At 47.4% G+C, this 25,883-nt stretch overlaps 1 protein-coding gene across 1 annotated transcript in view; it reads right to left on the bottom strand.

Annotated features, from left to right (window-relative positions):
• Positions 1 to 4,669, bottom strand: part of LOC122392510 (receptor-type guanylate cyclase gcy-5-like) — an 88,862-nt gene extending 84,193 nt beyond the window's left edge. Inside the window, exon 1 of the mRNA XM_043387436.1 lies at positions 4,118 to 4,669. The gene's annotated coding sequence lies outside the window, so the exon portion shown is untranslated. The remainder of the gene's footprint in view (positions 1 to 4,117) is intronic.
• Positions 4,670 to 25,883: the final 21,214 nt, after the last annotated feature.

Below are 25,883 nucleotides of genomic sequence, written 5' to 3'. Positions count from 1 at the left end.
ACAATTAAAGTGAACAAGTGTGAAATTTGAAAGAAAATAACCAACATTCCTGACCTAACCTTACCTACTTTCCTAAAAAGTTTGTAATACCCTTAATACCAATCTAAAACCCCCATGCCAGATGTCTACAACATACAAACCTTTCAACCAGCCTACTACAGTACCTAACACCTCACAACCTATTCCATTCTGAACCTATTGATTGGGATTTTTGTATACTTTTATACTCATCGCATCCTAGCTTGCTATTATAGCAAACATGCAGGTATTGAAAGAAATGTTTTGTTTTTCCTTCTTAGCTGTTGAAATTTCTTGAATGCCAACACAACACAACACACCATGCGCACATGACAGAGGTCTCCGTCACTGCGGAGGGAAGATCGCAATGCTGCTTGCAGGCTGTTGACAGAAAGTGATCAGTAAGTTATGACCCTATGCATAATGCTACAATTATTTCTTTTGTATATAGGGAGTTGGTCAGAGATTGAACATGTCTCAGCATCATATATTTGAATGCTGATAATTATGTATACGAGCATTGACCAATCAATTGAAACTATAAAAGTAGATAAGTGCTTAACAAAATGGATTGGTGAAGATTAGATTGCCTATATAAAGCATGCAATGTTGACTTCATAACATACTGCATAAAAATGTAGTCTGTTCCATATTATGTTTGCGCCTATGGTCAAAGCTGCTTCTTCAATTTGCTTCTTCGTTCAATCTAGGGATGTAGCCAAGGGAGTGGCCACGGCTGTCATGGTCTACCCCAAAGGCGAGAAATTAAATAGAATAAAATAAAGATAAATAAAAACAGCTGTACCATACCCCCAAAAATAGTGGGCCAAATCCGAGTTTTCCTTTTTGGAGGAAAGATCTTGATAAAGATATCTTGATAAAGATATCTATGATCGCACTTAGCGAGCAAGGATCACAACAAGGCCGCTATACACAGTGACCCTCGTTAGCTGTATTTTGGCGCTATACACCTCACTAAAGAACCCGCCTCGGAGCGAAAACTACTTCACAAGGAAATGTACTCCTGCATGCCGCGCCTGAAATATGTCATTGAGTCCACTAGATGATCGTCGAGTCATTGAGTTTACCTTAGAAGCTTGTAATCATGCAGCTACAAGCGATGCTCATTTTCATGGCCTTTAAATCACCGCCCGTTGGAATTCTACCGTACGACCTCGCCGAACACAACGGTGATTCAGCATATTGGCTATGCCGTGCGGAGCCGTGTGGTATCACCCCTCCCCCTGCCCCCTCCCCGCCAGACGATACTCAAGGTCACGGGCGGGGAGGGACGAGGGCGGAGGGGCGGGTCACAACAGAGGCTCGCCGCCACCCGTGTTTGGTCACGTAGATGACGGAAAACTAGCCAGACGAGGAACTAATCGGGAAGGAGATGGGGGTGAGTGAAACCAACGACGTGCTAATAGGTTCGCCACGGAGCCAAGTGGCCAGTCTCAGCCGGAGAATGGGGATCAACGCTGAACTCTATTCATGATTTGTTTATCGAAAGTCCGGGCCGGAAGAGAAGCACACCACCCGTTGTCGTTCCATTCCGTTCCCTCCAGTCCCATCTCACAGTGACAGTGATGCAAATGGGGTTCACGAGTGGCCATAAATACCAAAAAGTCAAGTTTACCAAACCGAGTAAATCGCTATATGGCTAGTCAAAGAAATGTTTGGCGCATCTGAAATCACATAGTTTTCATATTTTTGTCAAAACCGGCCTCGTGTATGATTGTTAGAAGTCGTGACATTTTCTATGTCGTAAAATGACTGTCAGATACTCGCAACTTCAAACGCCGCTAGCGTGCGTTCATTTCATATAAATGACAAAAATTATACATGGCAATGATTTCTGAAGCCTGCTGCTTCTCATGCCGGGTCACAAAAAGCCCCATCTTTTTTAGTTTGGCGGTGATCTAGTCATTTGTCATCATGTTGCAAGCGCAGTTTTTTACTAAGAAATATTTGCTTTCGTTTCACCTACAGCAGTTTACACAGTTTGTGCCCCTTAGTGCATCATACAATATCATTCCCTAACCATTTCTGAGTCACACCGTGAAAAATTAAGGCGCTAGCACAGGGCAGACCGGCGCTATTGAAGTTTTTGTACGGCGCGGTCGGGTGTCGCGGTCGGGGCGGATTGCTTTCATCGCGGATCGCAATTTCGACAGACGTTTAACTTTGAACTGCTATAAGTAGGTCAAATATTGACCTTAAGTCAAAAGTAATATGCTCACTCGCGAGATCTTGTCAAGAGCAATCCGTTGGTTTTTGTCACGAGGCGCTAGGACACTTTGTTTAGGAACAGCAGAGGGATGCACCGACGAACCCCCGCTGAGGCCGTCCGCCCGCGGCGCGGTCGCCCGGGCTGCCAACCGCGCCGCAGCACCCGACCGCAACGGACGAAAACTTTAGTAGCGCCGGTCAGCCCTGTGCTAGCGCCTTCATTCTTTCACAGTGCGGCTCAGAAATGATTAGGGAATGCTATGGTATGGTGCACTAACGGGCACACACTGTGTAAACTGCTCTAGGTGAAACGAAAGCAAATATTTCTTAGTAAAAAACTGCGATTGGAACATGATGACAAATAGTTAGATCAACGCCAAACCAAAAGAGATACGGCTATTTGTGACACTGCATTAGAAGCAGCAGACCTTGGGGATTATTGCCATGTATAATTTTTGTCATTTGTATGAAATGGACGCACGCTAACGGCGTTTGAAGTTGCGAGTATCTGACAGTCATTTTACGACATAGAAAATGTTACAACTTCTGACAATCATACACGAGGCCGGTTTTGACAAAAACATGAAAATCATGTTTTTTTCAGACACCCCAAACATTTGCCTGACTGGCCATATTACGATTTATTCGATTAGGTGAACTTGTAATTTGGGCCTTTTCGGTATTTATGGCCACTCGTGAACCCCATTTGCATCACTGTGCATCTATCGCTCCCACCTGATGTTGTTAATCGTTCTGCGTCGACAAATCCAAACGGGAGCAGGACATTGCGGTATCAGCGTTCTCACATTGGGCGAGGCGCCGAAAAACGGGCCAGGTCAGTGCCTCTTTTGCGGCGCTTACCATTAGCCACATACGCCACCGTCCACCGTCTACCATCTACCGTCCACCGTCCACAATCCACCGTCCACCGACCACCGGCGTGGCCGGTCCTACAAAGCACGTCATTCTTGCAGGATCATGCGTAGCAGACCGATGAAATCGCAAGCAGGGGAGGGGATTAGCCGAAACAACCCGCTTCGCCACGCGGGAACTCGGTACACAAAGAATTCAGTCGCCCCCTCCCCCTCCCCTCCCCCACGTCCGGCAGCGCAAGGCCAGCTCACTACGCAGCGCGCGACGTTCGTTTTTTGGCGCCACAACGGGGCCAACTTCAACTCACAACTGACAAGACGCCAGGCCGAGGGACGAGTGACGCCGGGTTCTAAGTAAGCCATGGGATGTGCTATTGGATGAAAAGGGTGTCTTGCTGTTGGAAGAGATGTGTCATGGATGTGTCTTGTCTCTTGAGGGATCGCAAAATTGTTGGGAGTTTTCACGAATTGCCTTTTGGGCGAATGGAAGATCGGCAGGAGTGGTTAAGTGTGCGGAGAAACAACTAGAAAGCGTTACTCAAATATTTTGTCAACTAGCATGTCGCAGGCTATAAATACTATACAGTCCCCTGCTCCGTTATGTGTCAACGTGCGCCGGCCAACGGGTTACTGATCAGCAGAGTGATCTATAAATAATCCGGCACGGTAGACCGCGCATCTTATGGGAAGGCATGATCGCTGGGCTGAGGAAGGGGAGGGTGGAAGAAGTGGGCACCCGTCGCCGACAAACCAGAAACTCCCAGTTATCAGGCCGGGGAGAAATTGTAAAAATACCTCGCAGGGGGTAGGTAGGTAAGGCGAAAGCATATAGAGAGACGGGAGACCAATAGAAGAAGCGAAAAGAGAAGAGAAGGGGTGCGATTTTCGAGTGACAGTAACCTAAGCTATAAGTGACAGTAACGGTTATACCACTGTGACGTGACGGTCACGCGAAACCCTCATCCCTCCCGACAGGGGGGGGGGGGGGGGCTGCTTACCTTGGTCGCCGGCGGGGCCAACGAACGACCTTGGCTGGGGGCCAGCCACGACGAAACACGCTCGATAGCAGGGAGCACCGGTGGAGACGCGGCGAGATGACAGCTGGGCACACCGAACGCGGCGCGGTGCGAGACCGGTCACAGGTCAGAGGGGGAGCACACCACGCGTCACGGGTCACGGGTCACGGCCACGAGTTACGGGTCACACGAGTCACAGGTCAGCAGACCACCGGTCCCAGGTCACTAAAGCACAGGCCACCGGTCAGTGAGAGCACGATTACCTGTCACCAGGACCAAACCTCCGTCAGTTGTCCCACTAGCTTGGACAAGAAGTCACTTTCACTGGAATGGTCTGTCGGCTGAGCGCGCACTCAAAGCACCGCCACTCCGAGAGAGCAGGTTCCACCGAGGTAGGTCGGTTTCCCTGAGTGCACAGTAAGCGTACAGCCGACGTACAGCGGCAGTGGACGCGCTACAGCAGGACAGAGCTGTGTCAACTGTCCCCACTGGCCGCTCCGCACCCCACCTCACCATCGACGCGCCAAAACTGCCGTCGCGTCGGGACCCGCCCCCAGCCGCCAGCAGTCGGCGCGCGCTCCGACCGAAAATATTGGCGGCGTCTTATGTTCGCGAGAGGGACCGAGAGTGGTCACGGCGCGAACAAACCTAGATTCAAACGCAAAACATTGAGGGAAATCGCATATCTAATTTATTTTAAAAGACAGTACCATGACTCATCGGGCCACCATTCACCAATGCGTTCTTTTCTTATGTTTTGTGGTGAGCAGCCGCCAACAGCTGATGAGACAGCGACATTCTCATGCGTCATAAAATGCCAAATGACCATCGACCGATAATGAATGAATTGTTAATGCCTATGCACACCATGCACATTGCATAACTATGACCGGGACACACTAGTCTAGATCGTTTTCTAGGTAAACTTGGATTGCGGACACTTGGGCAGCACACCCCATGCATGATGTTGATCAAGACAGCCCATATTCAGCCCAGATTCAGCCCGGATTCAGCCCAGATTCGGGACACCTCTGATCAAGCTGAAACTCGCACACAATGTAGGCCATGACATGCCCAATCCACAGTCCAAGTCATTCGGTGGCACTCCCAGCCGTTTGACCTACAGAGGTCAGCAAAGGTCACGTGGCCCAAATTTGCACAGCAGATTGTGGCCCACCCAGTAGAGCTAGAGCGCTAAAAATGGCACCAATCGACTCGCCAGCATCTAATCTTACTTTCCAAGCACTCATTTGACCTCTCAAGGTCATGCGATGACCTAAGGTCATTTGTGGGCTATGTCGAAAATACACTTGCACAGCAGTTTTCGAGTAGATGAATTGACCGAATTCCAAATCAAAGCACATCATCAGGTAGCCCATAGGCCGTAGTAACTTTCCTTAAAAACCGTTTTCGATATGTGACCCCGTTTGACCTCGGCAGGTCAAAATGTGCAAATAAACGACACTCAATACGTCGCAGCCCGGATTCAGCCCAGATTCGGGACACCTCCGATCAAGCTGAAACTCGCACACAATGTAGGCCATGACATGCCCAATCCACAGTCCAAGTCATTCGGTGGCACTCCCAGCCGTTTGACCTACAGAAGTCAGCAAAGGTCACGTGGCCCAAATTTGCACAGCAGATTGTGGCCCACCCAGTAGAGCTAGAGCGCTAAAAATGGCACCAATCGACTCGCCAGCATCTAATCTTACTTTCCCGGCACTCATTTGACCTCTCAAGGTCATGCGATGACCTAAGGTCATTTGTGGGCTATGTCGAAAATACACTTGCACAGCAGTTTTCGAGTAGATGGATTGACCGAATTCCAAATCAAAGCACATCATCGGGTAGCCCATAGGCCGTAGTAACTTTCCTTAAAAACCGCTTTTCGATATGTGACCCCGTTTGGCCTCGGCAGGTCAAAATGTGCAAATAAACGACACTCAATATGTCGCAGCCCGGATTCAGCCCAGATTCGGGACACCTCCGATCAAGCTGAAACTCGCACACAATGTAGGCCATGACATGCCAAATCCACAGTCCAAGTCATTCGGTGGCACTCTCAGCCGTTTGACCTACAGAGGTCAGCAAAGGTCACGTGGCCCAAATTTGCACAGCAGATTGTGGCCCACCCAGTAGAGCTAGAGCGCTAAAAATGGCACCAATCGACTCGCCAGCATCTAATCTTACTTTCCCAATACTCATTTGACCTCTCAAGGTCATGCGATGACCTAAGGTCATTTGTGGGCTATGTCGAAAATACACTTGCACAGCAGTTTTCGAGTAGATGGATTGACCGAATTCCAAATCAAAGCACATCATCGGGTAGCCCATAGGCCGTAGTAACTTTCCTTAAAAACCGCTTTTCGATATGTGACCCCGTTTGGCCTCGGCAGGTCAAAATGTGCAAATAAACGACACTCAATATGTCGCAGCCCGGATTCAGCCCAGATTCGGGACACCTCCGATCAAGCTGAAACTCGCACACAATGTAGGCCATGACATGCCAAATCCACAGTCCAAGTCATTCGGTGGCACTCTCAGCCGTTTGACCTACAGAGGTCAGCAAAGGTCACGTGGCCCAAATTTGCACAGCAGATTGTGGCCCACCCAGTAGAGCTAGAGCGCTAAAAATGGCACCAATCGACTCGCCAGCATCTAATCTTACTTTCCCAATACTCATTTGACCTCTCAAGGTCATGCGATGACCTAAGGTCATTTGTGGGCTATGTCGAAAATACATTTGCACAGCAGTTTTCGAGTAGATGGATTGACCGAATTCCAAATCAAAGTACATCGGGTAGCCCATAGGCCGTAGTAACTTTCCTTAAAAACCGATTTTCGATATGTGACCCCGTTTGACCTCGGCAGGTCAAAATGTGCAAATAAACGACACTCAATACGTCGCAGCCCGGATTCAGCCAAGATTCGGGACACCTCCGATCAAGCTGAAACTCGCACACAATGTAGGCCATGACATGCCCAATCCCCAGTCCAAGTCATTCGGTGGCACTCCCAGCCGTTTGACCTACAGAGGTCAGCAAAGGTCACGTGGCCCAAATTTGCACAGCAGATTGTGGCCCACCCAGTAGAGCTAGAGCGCTAAAAATGGCACCAATCGACTCGCCAGCATCTAATCTTACTTTCCCAGCACTCATTTGACCTCTCAAGGTCATGCGATGACCTAAGGTCATTTGTGGGCTATGTCGAAAATACACTTGCACAGCAGTTTTCGAGTAGATGGATTGACCGAATTCCAAATCAAAGCACATCATCAGGTAGCCCATAGGCCGTAGTAACTTTCCTTAAAAAACCGTTTTCGATATGTGACCCCGTTTGACCTCGGCAGGTCAAAATGTGCAAATAAACGACACTCAATACGTCGCAGCCCGGATTCAGCCCAGATTCGGGACACCTCCGATCAAGCTGAAACTCGCACACAATGTAGGCCATGACATGCCCAATCCACAGTCCAAGTCATTCGGTGGCACTCCCAGCCGTTTGACCTACAGAAGTCAGCAAAGGTCACGTGGCCCAAATTTGCACAGCAGATTGTGGCCCACCCAGTAGAGCTAGAACGCTAAAAATGGCACCAATCGACTCGCCAGCATCAAATCTTACTTTCCCGGCACTCATTTGACCTCTCAAGGTCATGCGATGACCTAAGGTCATTTGTGGGCTATGTCGAAAATACACTTGCACAGCAGTTTTCGAGTAGATGGATTGACCGAATTCCAAATCAAAGCACATCATCGGGTAGCCCATAGGCCGTAGTAACTTTCTTTAAAAACCGCTTTTCGATATGTGACCCCGTTTGACCTCGGCAGGTCAAAATGTGCAAAAAACGACACTCAATACGTCGCAGCCCGGGTTCAGCCCAGATTCGGGACACCTCCGATCAAGCTGAAACTCGCACACAATGTAGGCCATGACAAGCCCAATCCACAGTCCAAGTCATTCGGTGGCACTCCCAGCCGTTTGACCTACAGAGGTCAGCAAAGGTCACGTGGCCCAAATTTGCACAGCAGATTGTGGCCCACCCAGTAGAGCTAGAGCGCTAAAAATGGCACCAATCGACTCGCCAGCATCTAATCTTACTTTCCCAATACTCATTTGACCTCTCTCAAGGTCATGCGATGACCTAAGGTCATTTGTGGGCTATGTCGAAAATACACTTGCACAGCAGTTTTCGAGTAGATGAATTGACCGAATTCCAAATCAAAGCACATCATCAGGTAGCCCATAGGCCGTAGTAACTTTCCTTAAAAACCGTTTTCGATATGTGACCCCGTTTGACCTCGGCAGGTCAAAATGTGCAAATAAACGACACTCAATACGTCGCAGCCCGGATTCAGCCCCGATTCGGGACACCTCCGATCAAGCTGAAACTCGCACACAATGTAGGCCATGACATGCCCAATCCACAGTCCAAGTCATTCGGTGGCACTCCCAGCCGTTTGACCTACAGAAGTCAGCAAAGGTCAAGTGGCCCAAATTTGCACAGCAGATTGTGGCCCACCCAGTAGAGCTAGAGCGCTAAAAATGGCACCAATCGACTCGCCAGCATCTAATCTTACTTTCCCAATAGGCTCATTTGACCTCTCAAGGTCATGCGATGACCTAAGGTCATTTGTGGGGTATGTCGAAAATACACTTGCACAGCAGTTTTCGAGTAGATGGATTGACCGAATTCCAAATCAAAGCATATCATCGGGTAGCCCATTGGCCGTAGTAACTTTCCTTAAAAACCGTTTTCGATATGTGACCCCGTTTGACCTCGGCAGGTCAAAATGTGCAAATAAACGACACTCAATACGACGCAGCCCGGATTCAGCCCAGATTCGGGACACCTCCGATCAAGCTGAAACTCGCACACAATGTAGGCCATGACATGCCCAATCCACAGTCCAAGTCATTCGGTGGCACTCCCAGCCGTTTGACCTTCAGAGGTCAGCAAAGGTCACGTGGCCCAAATTTGCACAGCAGATTGTGGCCCACCCAGTAGAGCTAGAGCGCTAAAAATGGCACCAATCGACTCGCCAGCATCTAATCTTACTTTCCCAATAGGCTCATTTGACCTCTCAAGGTCATGCGATGACCTAAGGTCATTTGTGGGGTATGTCGAAAATACACTTGCACAGCAGTTTTCGAGTAGATGGATTGACCGAATTCCAAATCAAAGCATATCATCGGGTAGCCCATAGGCCGTAGTAACTTTCCTTAAAAACCGTTTTCGATATGTGACCCCGTTTGACCTCGGCAGGTCAAAATGTGCAAATAAACGACACTCAATACGACGCAGCCCGGATTCAGCCCAGATTCGGGACACCTCTGATCAAGCTAAAACTCGCACACAATGTAGGCCATGACATGCCCAATCCACAGTCCAAGTCATTCGGTGGCACTCTCAGCCGTTTGACCTACAGAGGTCAGCAAAGGTCACGTGGCCCAAATTTGCACAGCAGATTGTGGCCCACCCAGTAGAGCTAGAGCGCTAAAAATGGCACCAATCGACTCGCCAGCATCTAATCTTACTTTCCCAATACTCATTTGACCTCTCAAGGTCATGCGATGACCTAAGGTCATTTGTGGGCTATGTCGAAAATACACTTGCACAGCAGTTTTCGAGTAGATGAATTGACCGAATTCCAAATCAAAGCACATCATCGGGTAGTTCATAGGCCGTAGTAACTTTCCTTAAAAACCGCTTTTCGATATGTGACCCCGTTTGACCTCGGCAGGTCAAAATGTGCAAATAAACGACACTCCATACGTCGCAGCCCGGATTCAGCCCAGATTCGGGACACCTCTGATCAAGCTGAAACTCGCACATAATGTATGCCATGACATGCCCAATCTACAGTCCAAGTCATTCGGTGGCACTCCCAGCCGTTTGACCTACAGAGGTCAGCAAAGGTCACGTGGCCCAAATTTGCACAGCAGATTGTGGCCCACCCAGTAGAGCTAGAGCGCTAAAAATGGCACCAATCGACTCGCCAGCATCTAATCTTACTTTCTCAACACTCATTTGACCTCTCAAGGTCATGCGATGACCTAAGGTCATTTGTGGGCTATGTCGAAAATACACTTGCACAGCAGTTTTCGAGTAGATGGATTGACCGAATTCCAAATCAAAGTACATCATCGGGTAGCCCATAGGCCGTAGTAACTTTCCTTAAAAACCGTTTTCGATATGTGACCCCGTTTGACCTCGGCAGGTCAAAATGTGCAAATAAACGACTCTCAATACGTCGCAGCCCGGATTCAGCCCAGATTCGGGACACCTCCGATCAAGCTGAAACTCGCACACAATGTAGGCCATGACATGCCCAATCCACAGTCCAAGTCATTCGGTGGCACTCCCAGCCGTTTGACCTACAGAGGTCAGCAAAGGTCACGTGGCCCAAATTTTCACAGCAGATTGTGGCCCACCCAGTAGAGCTAGAGCGCTAAAAATGGCACCAATCGACTCGCCAGCATCTAATCTTACTTTCCCAACACTCATTTGACATCTCAAGGTCATGTGATGACTTAAGGTCATTTGTGGGCTATGTCGAAAATACACTTACACGGCCTATGGGCTACTAATACACGGCCTATGGGCCGTGTATGATGTGATGATGTGCTTTGATTTGGAATTCGGTCAATCCATCTACTCGAAAACTGCTGTGCAAGTGTATTTTCGACATAGCCCACAAATGACCTTAGGTCATCGCATGACCTTGAGAGGTCAAATGAGTGTTGGGAAAGTAAGATTAGATGCTGGCGAGTCGATTGGTGCCATTTTTAGCGCTCTAGCTCTACTGGGTGGGCCACAATCTGCTGTGCAAATTTGGGCAACGTGACCTTTGCTGACCTTTCTAGGTCAAACGGCTGGGAGTGCCACCGAATGACTGGGACTATGGATTGGGCATGTCATGGCCTACATTGTGTGCGAGTTTCAGCTTGATCGGAGGTGTCCCGAATCTGGGCTGAATCCGGGCTGCGACGTATTTAGAGTCGTTTATTTGCACATTTTGACTTGCCGAGGTCAAACGGGGTCACATATCGAAAAGCGGTTTTCAAGGAAAGTTACTACGGCCTATAGGCTACCCGATGATGTGCTTTGATTTGGAATTCGGTCAATCCATCTACTCGAAAACTGCTGTGCAAGTGTATTTTCGACATAGCCCACAAATGACCTTAGGTCATCGCATGACCTTGAGAGGTCAAATGAGTGCCGGGAAAGTAAGATTAGATGCTGGCGAGTCGATTGGTGCCATTTTTAGCGCTCTAGCTCTACTGGGTGGGCCACAATCTGCTGTGCAAATTTGGGCCACGTGACCTTTGCTGACCTCTGTAGGTCAAACGGCTGGGAGTGCCACCCAATGTCTTGGACTGTGGATTGGGCATGTCATGGCCTACATTGTGTGCGAGTGTCAGCTTGATCGGAGGCGTCCCGAATCCAGGCTGAATCCGGGCTTCGACGTATTGAGTGTCGTTTATTTGCACATTTTGACCTGCCGAGGTCAAACGGGGTCACCTATCGAAAAGCGGTTTTTAAGGAAAGTTACTACGGCCTATGGGCTACCAGATGATGTGCTTTGATTTGGAATTCGGTCAATCCATCTACTCGAAAACTGCTGTGCAAGTGTATTTTCGACATAGCCCACAAATGACCATAGGTCATCGCATGACCTTGAAAGGTCAAATGAGTGTTGGGAAAGTAAGATTAGATGCTGGCGAGTCGATTGGTGCCATTTTTATCGCTCTAGCTCTACTGGGTGGGCCACAATCTGCTGTGTCAATTTGGGCCACTTGACATTTGCTGACCTCTGTAGGTCAAACGGCTGGGAGTGCCACCGAATGACTTGGACTGTGGATTGGGCATGTCATGTCCTACATTGTGTGCAAGTTTCAGCTTGATCGGAGGTGTCCCGAATCTGGGCTGAATTCGGGCTTCGACGTATTGAGTGTCGTTTATTTGCACATTTTGACCTGCCGAGGTCAAACGGGGTCACATATCGAAAAGCGGTTTTTAAGGAAAGTTACTACGACCTATGGGCTACCCGATGATGTGCTTTGATATGGAATTCGGTCAATCTATCTACTCGAAAACTGCTGTACAAGTGTATTTTCGACATAGCCCACAAATGACCTTAGGTCATCGCATGACCTTGAGAGGTCAAATGAGTGTTGGGAAAGTAAGATTAGATGCTGGCGAGTCGATTGGTGCCATTTTTAGCGCTCTAGCTCTACTGGGTGGGCAACAATCTGCTGTGCAAATTTGGGCCACGTGACTTTTGCTGACCTCTCTAGGTCAAACGGCTGGGAGTGCCACCGAATGACTTGGACTGTGGATTGGGCATGTCATGGCCTACATTGTGTGGGAGTTTCAGCTTGATCGGAGGTGTCCCGAATCTGGGCTGAATCCGGGCTTCGACGTATTGAGTGTCGTTTATTTGCACATTTTGACCTGCCGAGGTCAAACGGGGTCACATATCGAAAAGCGGTTTTTAAGGAAAGTTACTACGGCCTATGGGCTACCAGATGATGTGCTTTGATTTGGAATTCGGTCAATCCATCTACTCGAAAACTGCTGTGCAAGTGTATTTTCGACATAGCCCACAAATGACCTTAGGTCATCGCATGACCTTGAGAGGTCAAATGAGTGTTGGGAAGTAAGATTAGATGCTGGCGAGTCGATTGGTGCCATTTTAGCGCTCTAGCTCTACTGGGTGGGCCACAATCTGCTGTGCAAATTTGGGCCACGTGACCTTTGCTGACCTCTGTAGGTCAAACGGCTGGGAGTGCCACCGAATGACTTGGACTGTGGATTGGGCATGTCATGGCCTACATTGTGTGCGAGTTTCAGCTTGATCAGAGGTGTCCCGAATCTGGGCTGAATCCGGGCTTCGACGTATTGAGTGTCGTTTATTTGCACATTTTGACCTGCCGAGGTCAAACGGGGTCACATATCGAAAAGCGGTTTTCAAGGAAAGTTACTACGGCCTATGGGCTACCAGATGATGTGCTTTGATTTGGAATTCGGTCAATCCATCTACTCGAAAACTGCTGTGCAAGTGTATTTTCGACATAGCCCACAAATGACCTTAGGTCATCGCATGACCTTGAGAGGTCAAATGAGTGCCGGGAAAGTAAGATTAGATGCTGGCGAGTCGATTGGTGCCATTTTTAGCGCTCTAGCTTTACTGGGTGGGCCACAATCTGCTGTGCAAATTTGGGCCACGTGACCTTTGCTGACCTCTGTAGGTCAAACGGCTGGGAGTGCCACCGAATGACTTGGACTGTGGATTGGGCATGTCATGGCCTACATTGTGTGCGAGTTTCAGCTTGATCGGAGGTGTCCCGAATCTGGGCTGAATCCGGGCTGCGACGTATTGAGTGTCGTTTATTTGCACATTTTGACCTGCCGAGGTCAAACGGGGTAACATATCGAAAAGCGGTTTTTAAGGAAAGTTACTACGGCCTATGGGCTACCCGATGATGTGCTTTGATTTGGAATTCGGTCAATCCATCTACTCGAAAACTGCTGTGCAAATGTATTTTCGACATAGCCCACAAATGACCTTAGGTCATCGCATGACCTTGAGAGGTCAAATGAGTGTTGGGAAAGTAAGAATAGATGCTGGCGAGTCGATTGGTGCCATTTTTAGCGCTCTAGCTCTACTGGGTGGGCCAAAATCTGCTGTGCAAATTTGGGCTACGTGACCTTTGCTGACCTCTCTAGGTCAAACGGCTGGGAGTGCCACCGAATGACTTGTACTGTGGATTGGGCATGTCATGGCCTACATTGTGTGCGAGTTTCAGCTTGATCGGAGGTGTCCCGAATCTGGGCTGAATCCGGGCTGAATCTGGGCTGAATATGGGCTGTCTTGACGGACATCCCATGCATGCGGCTATGCTTAATGCTGTCATATATTGCGGGCTGCATCCAGTTCTCACGGTGTCAAATATTTCGAGAGACGCCATGAGAGTCTTCAGAAAAGGTATAGGTTAATAAATTTGAAAGTCTATTTCAAAAGTTCCTTTATCAATGAAATATAATCCGCACCGTAGTAACGGAAGGGACTATTCACCACCTTCTTCAAGGTTTTACCCGAACCAATAAAATATACCTATATATGGTACATCTTTTACACACAGGCTGTTTGAGTTCTAGACCCATGTTATCCAGGTTCAGTGCAACTGGTAAGGTCAAATGAAGCCACCTCAAAGAAAAGGTAAATGTTCCCCAATCCCCATGGCTTCACTTACTGAAAGATTGCTGACAGATTATAATCTGTCACCGTATACGTCACCGTCACCGGATACGGTGACGGAGACAGAATAGAGGCAACCCACATTCAAAACCAAAGTCTCAGAGATTGATGTCAGTGACAGTGACCTAGGGTCAGGTCAATTGATCAATTGATCAATCAGGTCAATTGCTGACGTGGCTGAGAGCGAGCCACACATTCTCTGCTACACCGAGACAAACCTTCGGAATGCCACACCGAACAGGCTGATAACCGTACCGGGATACAGCGAGAAGATTCACCGCTCAGACCGGAAACTAGGAAGAAAGAAATGCGGCGGAGGAGTGACAATTCTGACCAAAGACACCATCAAAGCCGAGACCCTACTGAAAACATCTGAACTTAACGATTCTCACATGGACACCGTTTGGGTCAAAATCAAACTGGACAAACATCGCTCCGCTGTGGTTGCTTGCATCTATCGCTCACCGGCTTCTACTGTGACTCAAAACGAAAGAGACTTCGATGAGCTAGAGAGACAGATGACAGAAATCATTCAGCGGTGTATGCCATCTCTGATGATTATCGGCGGTGACTTCAATGCAGACATCGAGACAAATCCAGCGGGAGCTCAGCAGCTGGATCGACTGGTCAACAGCTTTGGCATGCAACTGTTGGTTCATGAGCCCACATTCTACCGTGGTGAGACAGCGACCAGGCTAGACAACATCATTCTGTATTCAAGATCCAGAAATGAACCTTTCGCAGAGTGCAACGTGGAAATATGCGATTACACTGCACATCATCGTAAACTGCTCGGTAAAATCAGCGTTCCTCGCTACCGGCAACCACGAGCTGTGTACCGCACACAGAGGGACTGGAGGCGGCTCGATACGACACAGTTCCGTGCAGATCTTGACGCCATCAACTGGGTACAGAGAGTTCCCAGGTCGGATTCCTGTGAGATCCAGTGGGACAAATTCGTCCACGCAGTTGAGTCCGTCCTCAATCATCATGCCCCTATGAAAATGGTTAAAGTACGGAATCCAGCGCCTCCACCGATCTCAGATGACACCCGTGACCTGATCATCCAACGTCGACAAGCCATCGCTGCCGATGACAAGGAGAGGTACGCATCTCTAAACTCCCAAGTGAAGCGCGCTATCAGACGGGACTACCGTAGCGACATCTCTCGGCGAGTCGAAGAAGCTCCGTCATCGGGCCTCTGGCGGCAGCTACGTGCAGTTATTGCGCCGAAGCGCGGCGCTCCGGCCCGGCCTGAGAACTTGTCAGCAGATGACCTCAACTCATACTTCACCACCGTGGGAGAGGAAACACACCAGGCCGTCATCCGGACGTTCCAGGAGTCTGGGAGACGTCCTCTGGCTGCCCGTCTCCCTCGCGTCCACTCTGACGCATTGCGACTCACCCCGATCACTCTGGAGGAGCTGAGACGCATCATATACTCTCTGCCACAGAGGTGGAACTTTTTGTTTTTCATTGGGGTTGTAGTTTGCCGGAGCCCAGGGTATACCCCCACCAAAATCCGAAAAGTCCCCGGATTCGGCCCACTATTTTTCGGGAGGGGCCCACATTTTCATTTACAAAAAAAAGTGGTCCATCTCCAGGGAGAGACGGCTGACCAGGAGCAGGTGTCGTCCCTCCATTGGCTATGTTCCTGGTTGTAGGTACTCGGGTATCGCCACTACGGTCGTGGGTGGCGATTCGGAAACGGTAGGTAAACGCCCAAAATCACAGTCCCTATGAATACTTGTTTCTTTCCACATTTGACACAAACATTACTCGGTATTGGAGCAAGGCTCTTCCCTGTAACAATTTAAGCCACTCGTGGCAATTGACAACGAAGACCTAAACAGGAATACGTTATTTTTAGACTAAACAACTTAAAACGAGTCCATCTTTGTATATTAATGCCACTGTCGTCTGGAATACGTCTATTACGGAAACGGGTAGTAGAAACCGGAATAGTGACTGATCAGACATGAGATATTTTGCAACGAGGACAACATACCGAACACAATGCCGCAAAGGAACCTAAATAGTCTCAACCTGAGGAAATTAAATAATAAATGCCACAGCCTTTTCATATCACCGAATACTTCAATTTATAACTAGATGATCTTTTTTCAACGAGCAAATGTATTATGCATTGTTTGGCGAATCGTAAACAAAACGCATACTCTTCACAGCCACGATGGCTAGGAACACATAACGGCTTGTCTGTCTGCCCCTGAGACACTGAACGTACACCGATTTTCAGCTAGATATCGAAAGACCCCGCCGTTTACCGTTAACATATTAATTGGCCATTAATTTGTTAACGGTGCAAAATACCACCCCAAAGAGGTACATTTTTCGGAATAAGCCCATCGAGGAGGCCCTGTACACCGATTTTCAGCCAAATCGAAAGACCCCGTCGTTTCCCGTTAAAATGTTGATTGGCCGTTTACTCGTTAACGGTGCAAAATACCACCCCAAAGAGGTACATTTTTGGAATCAGCACATCGAGGAGGCTCTGTACACCGATTTTCAGCTAAATCGAAAGACCTCGCCGTTTCCCGTTAAAATGTTAATTGGTCTTTAACTCGTTAACGGTGCAAAATACCACCTCAAAGAGGCATATTTTCGGAATCAGCGCATCGAGGAGGCCCTGGATACCGATTTTCAGCCAAATCGAAAGACCCCGAAATATATTGTGCGTTCTGTGGTCGTTGACACGCAATATTATGGTCAGATTATGGTGATAGAATGCTACATAGGGGGAAGGCTTAGGTTAGGTTAATTTATTTCTGAAGCTTACTGTTTTGTGTCAAACTTTTCATCTATGCTTATCTATTTGATAAGCACAGCCCACAGGTATGAAATATTTAGTGAGAAAACCCAAAAGCAGTTTTAGTATCATGTGACCTTTCCTCGTAAAATATATAATATTTTACGAGGAAAGGTCACATGATACTAAAACTGCTTTTACTAATGTTCCTCGCACAAGCGCTCAACAACATAAAACATAGAAAACCCAAAAGTACAGTCCACAGCAGAAGTAATGTGCGGTTTCAGTCGTAGGTATGTTCTGCTTCTGAAGCTTAGGAACGGTTAACCAGACTACAATGAAACTTTGAATGAAGCTTATATGTATCGTCACCCTTGCAGCTGCAACTTAAGCTATTGACATCTTCTTTTCGATCACTCCGCATTAAACAATCGCCAGTCAAAGCCAACCGTTGAGATTGGTAAAACCCTACATTACTTTAGCGGTGGGCTGTACATCCAGGGGGGGGGGCAAATGGGCATTTGCCCCCCCCCCCAAACGGCATAATTTTAACATTACGCCTATGGACGAGGCATAGAAAGAATCGATAAATTGTTATGGTTTGCCCCCCCCAAAAAAAAAACTCTGAGCTGGATCCGCCACTGCAAAAGCATGATGAATGTTATGATTTTTTTTTTGCTTCACACTTTCATTTCATTTTTTGGAACACTTTCAATATTCACTTAGTATGCTTAAGAAGTGTGAAGTGATTAACTTTCATATCTAATCATGCTCACTGTCTCAGCGGAATAATATGTTCTTAAACAGAGCACTTTCAATGTTTTTAGCATCTGGAATTCAAAAAGATGTCCTGATTTATTGATATCTTCACTTTCTTGATATATTTCAATTATCTGCTTCTGTATGATACATATTTTGTTCATTTTCATGTGTTTTCGGCTGATTCTTAGTTTTCCAATGTTGGGGTTGTAGTTTTGACATTGGGGTTGTACTTTTAAAAATTGGGGTTGTAGCTACAACCACCACAGTATATAAAGTTCCGCATGTGCTCTGCCAGACAAATCATCGCTCGCTGATGGTGCCATCGACATCAGGGTGCTGAAGCTGAGCTTTCCCGTTGTTGGACGGATCTTGCTGCAAATAATCAACAAGAGCATCGTGTCGGAGTCGGTACCAGACAGCTGGAAGACCGCAGTCGTCATACCGCTGCACAAAAAAGGTGACCTGAGCACTGTAGGAAATTTCAGACCCATCACCAACGTTCCTGTTATCAGTAAGATTGTCGAAAAGGTCGTCTGCCGTCAAGTTGATGGCTATCTAAACCGAAACCATCTGTATAGCCTGGAGCAGCATGGATTCAGACAAAAGCACAGCACCGCTACAGCACTCGTCAGTGTGAACGACAGCTTGTTGGAAGCAGCAGACAGGGGCGACATCAGCATCCTGACGCTGATTGATCTCAGCCGCGCGTTTGATGTTGTGGACCATCAAACCCTGCTGAATCAACTTCAACTGCTTCAGATAGACCCGGGCTGGTTTCGGAGCTATCTCACCGGACACAAGCAGTGTGTTCAAGTGCCAGGAGGGGAGAGATCGACGCTGCTCCCCATCAACATCGGCATCTTCCAGGGATCCTGCCTGGGACCGATGTTATACAACATCGCCTCCATCGGCGCCGCCTGCTACGTGCCGTCCGAGGTGAATGGCAGTTTGGTCAGGATGGCCAGGTATGCCGATGACACCCAGCTGGTCGTCTCAGGACCCAAGGAGAGGCTGCCAGAGATCCAGACTGCACTGGAGGGTGTCCTGGACACTCTGGCCACCTACTTTCTCCAGAACGGCATGAAGATAAACGCTGCAAAAACCGAGATGATGGTCGCCGGAGGCCGATCGGCGCTACAGGCTGCCGAGAGGGATCCGGTCCGAGTGCAGTTCCTAGGAGAGACTCTGCAACCGGTGTCAACTGTTAAAAATCTAGGTGTAATCTTTGATAGCCGACTGACCTTTGAACCACACATTGATTATATCGTCACCAAATGTTTAGGCGTTCTTGTCGGCCTGATGCACGCCAGGCATGTGCTTCCTCCAAGTGTACTTCCGACTATACTGGACGCCTTAGTCATGTCACATGTGCGCTATTGTAGTCAGGTATTCGGCTGTGCCAGCAAAACGAGCTTAAAGCGACTGCAGAAAGTGCAAAACTTTGCTGCCAGAGTGATATCTGGCAGACGGAAGTATGATCATGTGTCCGACGTGATTAGGAATTTGGAGTGGCTCCCCGTCAGTGCGTTGATTGACATAAACGACGTATGTCTGCTACACGGGGTGATTAGCAGGGGTGAGCCTGAGGTACTGCGACAGGACATATCGTACAATAGAGATGTTTCCGAGCGCCAGACTAGGCAGTCCGGTCATTTACATGTACCGCGTGTTCGAACCAGCCTTGGCCAAAGAACTTTTAAGCAGCGAGCGTGTAAACTGTACAACGAACATGTTATAGGAACGGAGCTTCAGGTCATGTCTGGTCCGCGCTTTAAGAAAGGTATTAAAAGTCACCTAGTCAGCTAGATGGATAGGCGACCATACAAACATTTTAGCTGTGCTTTTAGTTTTAGCGTGCTTTTATACTTTTGCAGGTTTAACTGTTTATGTGTCTTTTTAACGCGCTTACTGTTTTGACGAGGGCTCGGAATAGCCACCTTGAGTGGAAGAGTGCCGATGATGTAAAATACAATACAATTGCATGGCCTCAAACAATGAAAAAATAAACAGGTGATAAACATATCAAATATCAGATATCAGGTACACGGTGTCCCGGAATTATTGCGCTGTTGGTAGGGCCTGTTATGTTGTCCCCCACCCCCCTGAGTGATTAATGAATGTAATTGTCCTAACGTCAAGTCAAGTGTCCTGAAGTAGGATTTGATTTTCGGAAAATAATTTCGCCACTAATGGTGGCAGAGCCGCGATTGTGGCACCACCGTGCTCGTCGTGGCCAGGTGCGTCGAATAATATAATTTGTGTGTTGGGCTAAGTCACTTTAGGATATTGACCTCAGGTCAAGGTCAGGTCAAAGCCATTCGAGTAGGTAGGTACTAAATCTGCCTGGAGGATATCATACTGCATATCATTCGATGTGGCAGTTCTTTTTGCGTAAATTGATGGCTCAACCGACTCGCCATAACTCTATATTGGATCGGGAATTATTCGCGACAAACTCCGATTGCACCAAGTAACCTACTTAACGTTTTACATGATGTCAATCGTCATGCAAGGTCCGAAATGCACAATTTTAGTTTTAACGTTGCAAGAGTCATTAAAAATCACGATTCAATGTGCTTGCGGTAAGATTGGCGCCTTCCTCACACATAAAACATGCCTGCAACCGTTTGTGCCACTGCATGAGACTAATACCGCGAATATCAGAAATGATGACTTGTACAATGTATATGAACGTTCATGAGCCTTCATGAACTGTCCGTAAACAGAGAATTGTTTGTGAACATGTAACCTTAAATGAGTGAATTCGTTAACTATAAACAGGGGCGTCGCCACGGCTCCCCAACTTGTACGGACACATTATTATTATTATTATTATTTTTCGATTCACCCGACAACCACAAACAAGTGGGCATTACGACGGGAACTGACAAAAGCACGGATAACGCAGTCTCGCACCGCTCGCACATATCATACAAGATTGTTAACATTTGCAATTCACACTTATGCACAACTTCACAATAGGTATACACATTCGAATAAGACGCATCGCAGTGCTACATTCCTAACCGCTTAATTCGCCAGCATCCGCTTTACTTTTAAGGTATTTGCTAAACTCGGCGATAGAGCATTGTCGTAAATGTGGAGGTAACCCATTCCATATCTTACAACCGTGATACGATAAGGATGCTTTTTTGTATTCGGTTTTAGGGATGACAAGGTCCAAATTGCCACATTGCCTCGTCATTCGCTCAGATCGTTTCATTTTAAAAAGCGATGAAATAGCATTTGGAGTATTTTCTGGGAATAGAAGACTTTTTCGAATAATTTTCAGCACAGCCATATTATGCTCGGCCCCAACATCACCATGCCAAGCTAATCTCTGTGATTCACGGCCAGCAATACGCCGCGCAAATTTTATGATTTTCCCTATTCTTTTCCGTTGCGTTGCATTGCAACTTCCCCAGACAGATATGCAAAAACGAACGTGGGGGAGGACTAAAGCATTGATAAGAAGCACAATCGTTCTTAGGGGCATAATGTGGCGAAGATGACCAAGACGAATCAACATGCCTATCGATTTCCCCACAACGGTGCTAACATGTCGATCCCATGATAGAGACTGGTCGAGCGTAACGCCTAAACTTACGATGGATGAACTGATCGCAATGCTGGTATCAAATATATTGATGCTCTTAATACTCATGCGTCTTAAGCTTGCTTTGGAGCCAAAGAGGATTACTTTTGATTTACTAACATTAAGGGCCAGCCGATTTCGAGAAAACCATTCAGCTAATATTTGAAGGACTGCTCGAAGGCGGGAGATCATGTCATTCACGTCTTTGGGTGAGCCGGAAACCACGATCTGGGTGTCATCAGCATATTGAATAATTGTACATGACTCGGGTACAGCAGTTGGCAAATCGTTAACAAATAAATTAAAGAGCATAGGGCCCAAAACACTGCCCTGGGGCACGCCGGACAGAACGTCGCGTTTCTCATCACAGCCCCTAACAAACTGTTTTCTAGCGTCTAAATAGTTCTTAAACCATGGATGGTCAATGCCATAGTGACACAGTTTGTCTAAGAGTAAGTTATGATTAACAGAATCAAAAGCTTTGCTTAAATCGAGAGATGCCAAAAGGCATACGTCACCCTTGTCGAGCGAAGATCTTATTGATTCCGTTAGGGTAATGAGTGCATGATCTACTGAGTGGTGTGGTCGGAAACCAAACTGGTTGTCTGCCAACACACAACATTCATTTAGATAAGATCTAAGCTGGAGAGAAATAAGACCTTCAAGGATCTTGGACACAACACATAACAGGGATATGGGCCTGTAATTTGATGCCAATGCTTGGTCACCCTTGCCTTTATATATAGGTACAATTTCTGCGACTTTCCAGTACGAAGGTATAACGCCTTCAGCGATTGAAGCGTTAAAAACATGGAGAAGTGGTCTCGCAAAACTACCAACAAATGATTTGTAAAAAGATGCAGGCAGGCCATCCACACCAGCTGCTGTGTGACCTTTTAAGGAATAAACCACTTGTCGAAGTTCAGCATATGTAGCTGCACGAAGCGTAAATTTAGTGGACAACACTCTTGGAATACAACCATTCACGGCGTAAAGACTGGCTGTGCTGTGATTATTCATTTGCGTCTCAGTTCCCACTGAACTGAAAAACTCATTGAAGGATCGTGCCGTGCTACTACCTAAAGGCTGGCTGTTTTTGGATTTGCCTAGTGTAGAATTTACGAGACTCCATATGTCCCTGCTCGATTTTTTCATTCTAATACATGACTCAAATTTTGAACGCCGCTCGAAAGCTATGACACGCCGCACTTGGCGCCGCATGCTTTTATATAAAGTCAGGTCGGATGAAGCTTTAGATCGTCGAAAAGTGTGCAACTGTGCAGCTGTTGAGCGAATCAAGCTTTTGGCTTCACGGGAGATTCCAAAACCCGACTTATGCCTTAGTGTTTTGGTTACAACCGGAGCATATCGGTCAATAACAGGAAGGACCAAATCCAGCCAGCTCTGCCAAGCGTCATCTGGATTCTCACTTTCTAGTACAGGAGACCAAGAAATATTACACAGTTCATTCCTAAATACAGAATGGTCAATACCTTCCCACCTACGAAAAGTTATTGTTTTTGGTTTAACACGGGATCTAGCCACCGATACTTTAACGGTCACAAAATTATGATCTGAAACAATGCAATCATCTGAGCTGCACGATACAACTATAGCTGGGTCACTGACTAAAACAACATCAAGGAGTGTTGAGGAGCTGGGGGTGATCCGTGTAGCTTCACACACACATTGATACATGCCTACATTGCTAATCATATTGAGCAATGACTTAGCATGTGGAAGATTAGGTCTCAGGAGATCACAGTTCAGGTCTCCACATAAAATCACCTGCTTGCCAGCATACAAAAATGATTTAACTGAATGTTCCAATATTTTAAGGTCAGATTTGAGCTCGTTGTAAATGGGTGGCCTATACACACAGCCTATCACTACAGAACGATTATGCCCGCACTGAATGCTAATCCAGATCAGTTCGAGGCGACTCTCCGAAGGAATAGTTGGTCCAACAAGTTTCGAACATGCAAGGTCACTTCGGCAATAAATAGCTACTCCGCCACCTCTCTTTCTCTGGCGATCAAGTCTACTAGCCAATACCAAGCCGTTGATTGGCACATCAGGCTCGCCCCTTCTTAGCCAGGTCTCCGTAAAACACATTACGTCAACATTACGTCCAGTAACGTAACTGGAGATGAGATCAGAGGAAGGTGACAATGATCGCACGTTGAGATTCCCAACAGTTATTCCGCATTTCGATGACCTTTTGTGGCAAGTGGGTACACTTTGAAGTGATGATAGCTGGCACATTAAGCTGCCCGTAGCGGGGATGTGGCCACATGCATCATTCAGTCTAAAAAACCCAAAACTTCACTTGCAAGCAGTTGCCAAGTGTTTCTGGAACCTGCTCTGTTTAAGTTTAGTCGAGATTTGTCCAAGCCTTGGAAGTCGCTTTCATTTTGTCTCCGGCGTAAGTCGATGAAGCGGATACCCTCACTCTCACAGAGACACGCAAGTTGATCATTCAGATCTTTCCGTGTCGTAGCATGAAACTTTTCCGGCATGGATGGGTCTTGGGGGATTGAGCAAATGACAATCTCCCTTACCTTCTTGATGAGCTTCGCAGATTTGATGAGCTCTGCTATACAGTCCAGGGTATACTCGACGCTGTAAGAGGACAGGTCATTGCCGCCGACATGCAGAACAAGGTCCGTTTTGAGCGCCCTGCACGAGGCGACTGCTCCATGAACAGCACCTAGAATGGCGCGCACAGTACCTCCTCGGAGACTCCTAAACACCACGTGATTACCTAGAAGGAATTCTTCTCTTGCGGCACAAGCGATTCGACGCACGTTCTGACAGCCAAGCATCACTGCTCCGATGGCTGTAGCAGTGTCGCTCTTGGTACGTCTGCGTCTTTTAGGAGATGTTGCGGTTGTCCAACGTCCATTGTTCGAGGGACACGTCAATGAAGGAGAAGAGTTTCCCGGTAAAACACGTTCAGTCGTCTTATCATGAGACTCGGCGCATGTGTAGGAAGCCTGAGATTTTGGCGTAACTATTATTCGTTTGGATGCAGAGCAGCTATCCGTTGGCGCTTGAGCAGATGACGACGTGCCTGGACGTGCAGCATCCGTGACCGCTTGCGACAGCTCTTCCACTTTGCATGAGAGACGATCAATTTGCAGTTGTGTTAAGCGAATAGCCTCCATAACATCCATGAGCGTGACCCCCGAGAATGATGGGCCCGGTGGACTGTGTTCTCCTGAGGCAGGGCCAGGATTCAGCTCTACTCCTCCTATTACTAGTAAAGTCATAATGAGGGCCAGTCCTAAAGCGTTAGCATCGTGATGCAGGCCGCCTTTAAAACGGAGTCGGCTGTTCCCACGGATGAAAAACATCCCTACTCGGACTCGGTAGGTTTGTGGGTCAATCATATTCAGACAGTGACTCACGTGCTTTGTTCCAAATTCTGGCTTTTTTCGCTGATCGAGTCTTAATGATTTCTTCTTGTCGATAAATACGCCGTGATTTGCAACGCTTGCAACTGCAATATCTGTATAAACAACGTCACGTTCTTTTCGTAAGAAATTGGCAGGGATTAACTCTCAGGAAAATTGGGCTCTTACCAAAATTCACGAAAATATGACATATGAAAACAATGATTTCTTCTCCTTCACATCATTATTCAAGTTCAAGTGGCGGCCTCTGATGTAGAATTGAATAAGCTATCAAAGTGATACACTTTTATGCAACAACACTCACGAAAACCACTACTATGCTGCGTCAAAATCGGAGCGCCGCAATGAGGTGCGATCAGCTGGCGCTCAGCCGACGAAAGAGCTGGCGCTCCATTCCGTCGGTTATCTCACTCGTCAGAAGTGTTAACTCCATCAACAATATTGTTATCTCACCACAGTCTACCAAACGTTCTGCGTTTTGCATGGTGTATTCAACGAGAAATATAAAACAATCACAAGGCCCGCTAGCCTCCCTCCCCGTTCATAATACTTGGTTGAACACTCAACCAAAAGCATAAAAAAGGACAACAAGTAGTTATTAATCGCTCATAAGACATAAAGCAATTAGCAAACAATCGTTTATAAGGAACTTCACTCTGGTGAATGGGAGCTTTGGAGGCGTCTGGCTCCTCCACTCACACACACATCTGCAGTAGGTGGTCGGCCAGCTTTCGGCGCAGTTTCCGTATATGTAAGTATACCTACTTAATTACCAGTATAGCGCCTTTTGGGGCGACTAACGGAGCGAGCGAGGGGGTGAGTCTTGCACGTGCGAAATTTCGAGGGGGTACCTCCAACTGACTTGTGCACGGCACCCTACTGACCGGTTTCTAGCGATGTGCCAAATTTGAGCACAATCGGCCAAGCCGTTCTCGAGATCTGGGAG

Source organism: Amphibalanus amphitrite, unplaced genomic scaffold (genome assembly GCF_019059575.1).
Source record: "Amphibalanus amphitrite isolate SeventyFive unplaced genomic scaffold, NRLGWU_Aamphi_draft 000489F_arrow, whole genome shotgun sequence".
NCBI classification, from domain to species: domain Eukaryota; kingdom Metazoa; phylum Arthropoda; class Thecostraca; order Balanomorpha; family Balanidae; genus Amphibalanus; species Amphibalanus amphitrite.
Note: the sequence above shows the minus strand (reverse complement) of the source record. Positions and strands in the feature narration are given on the sequence as shown.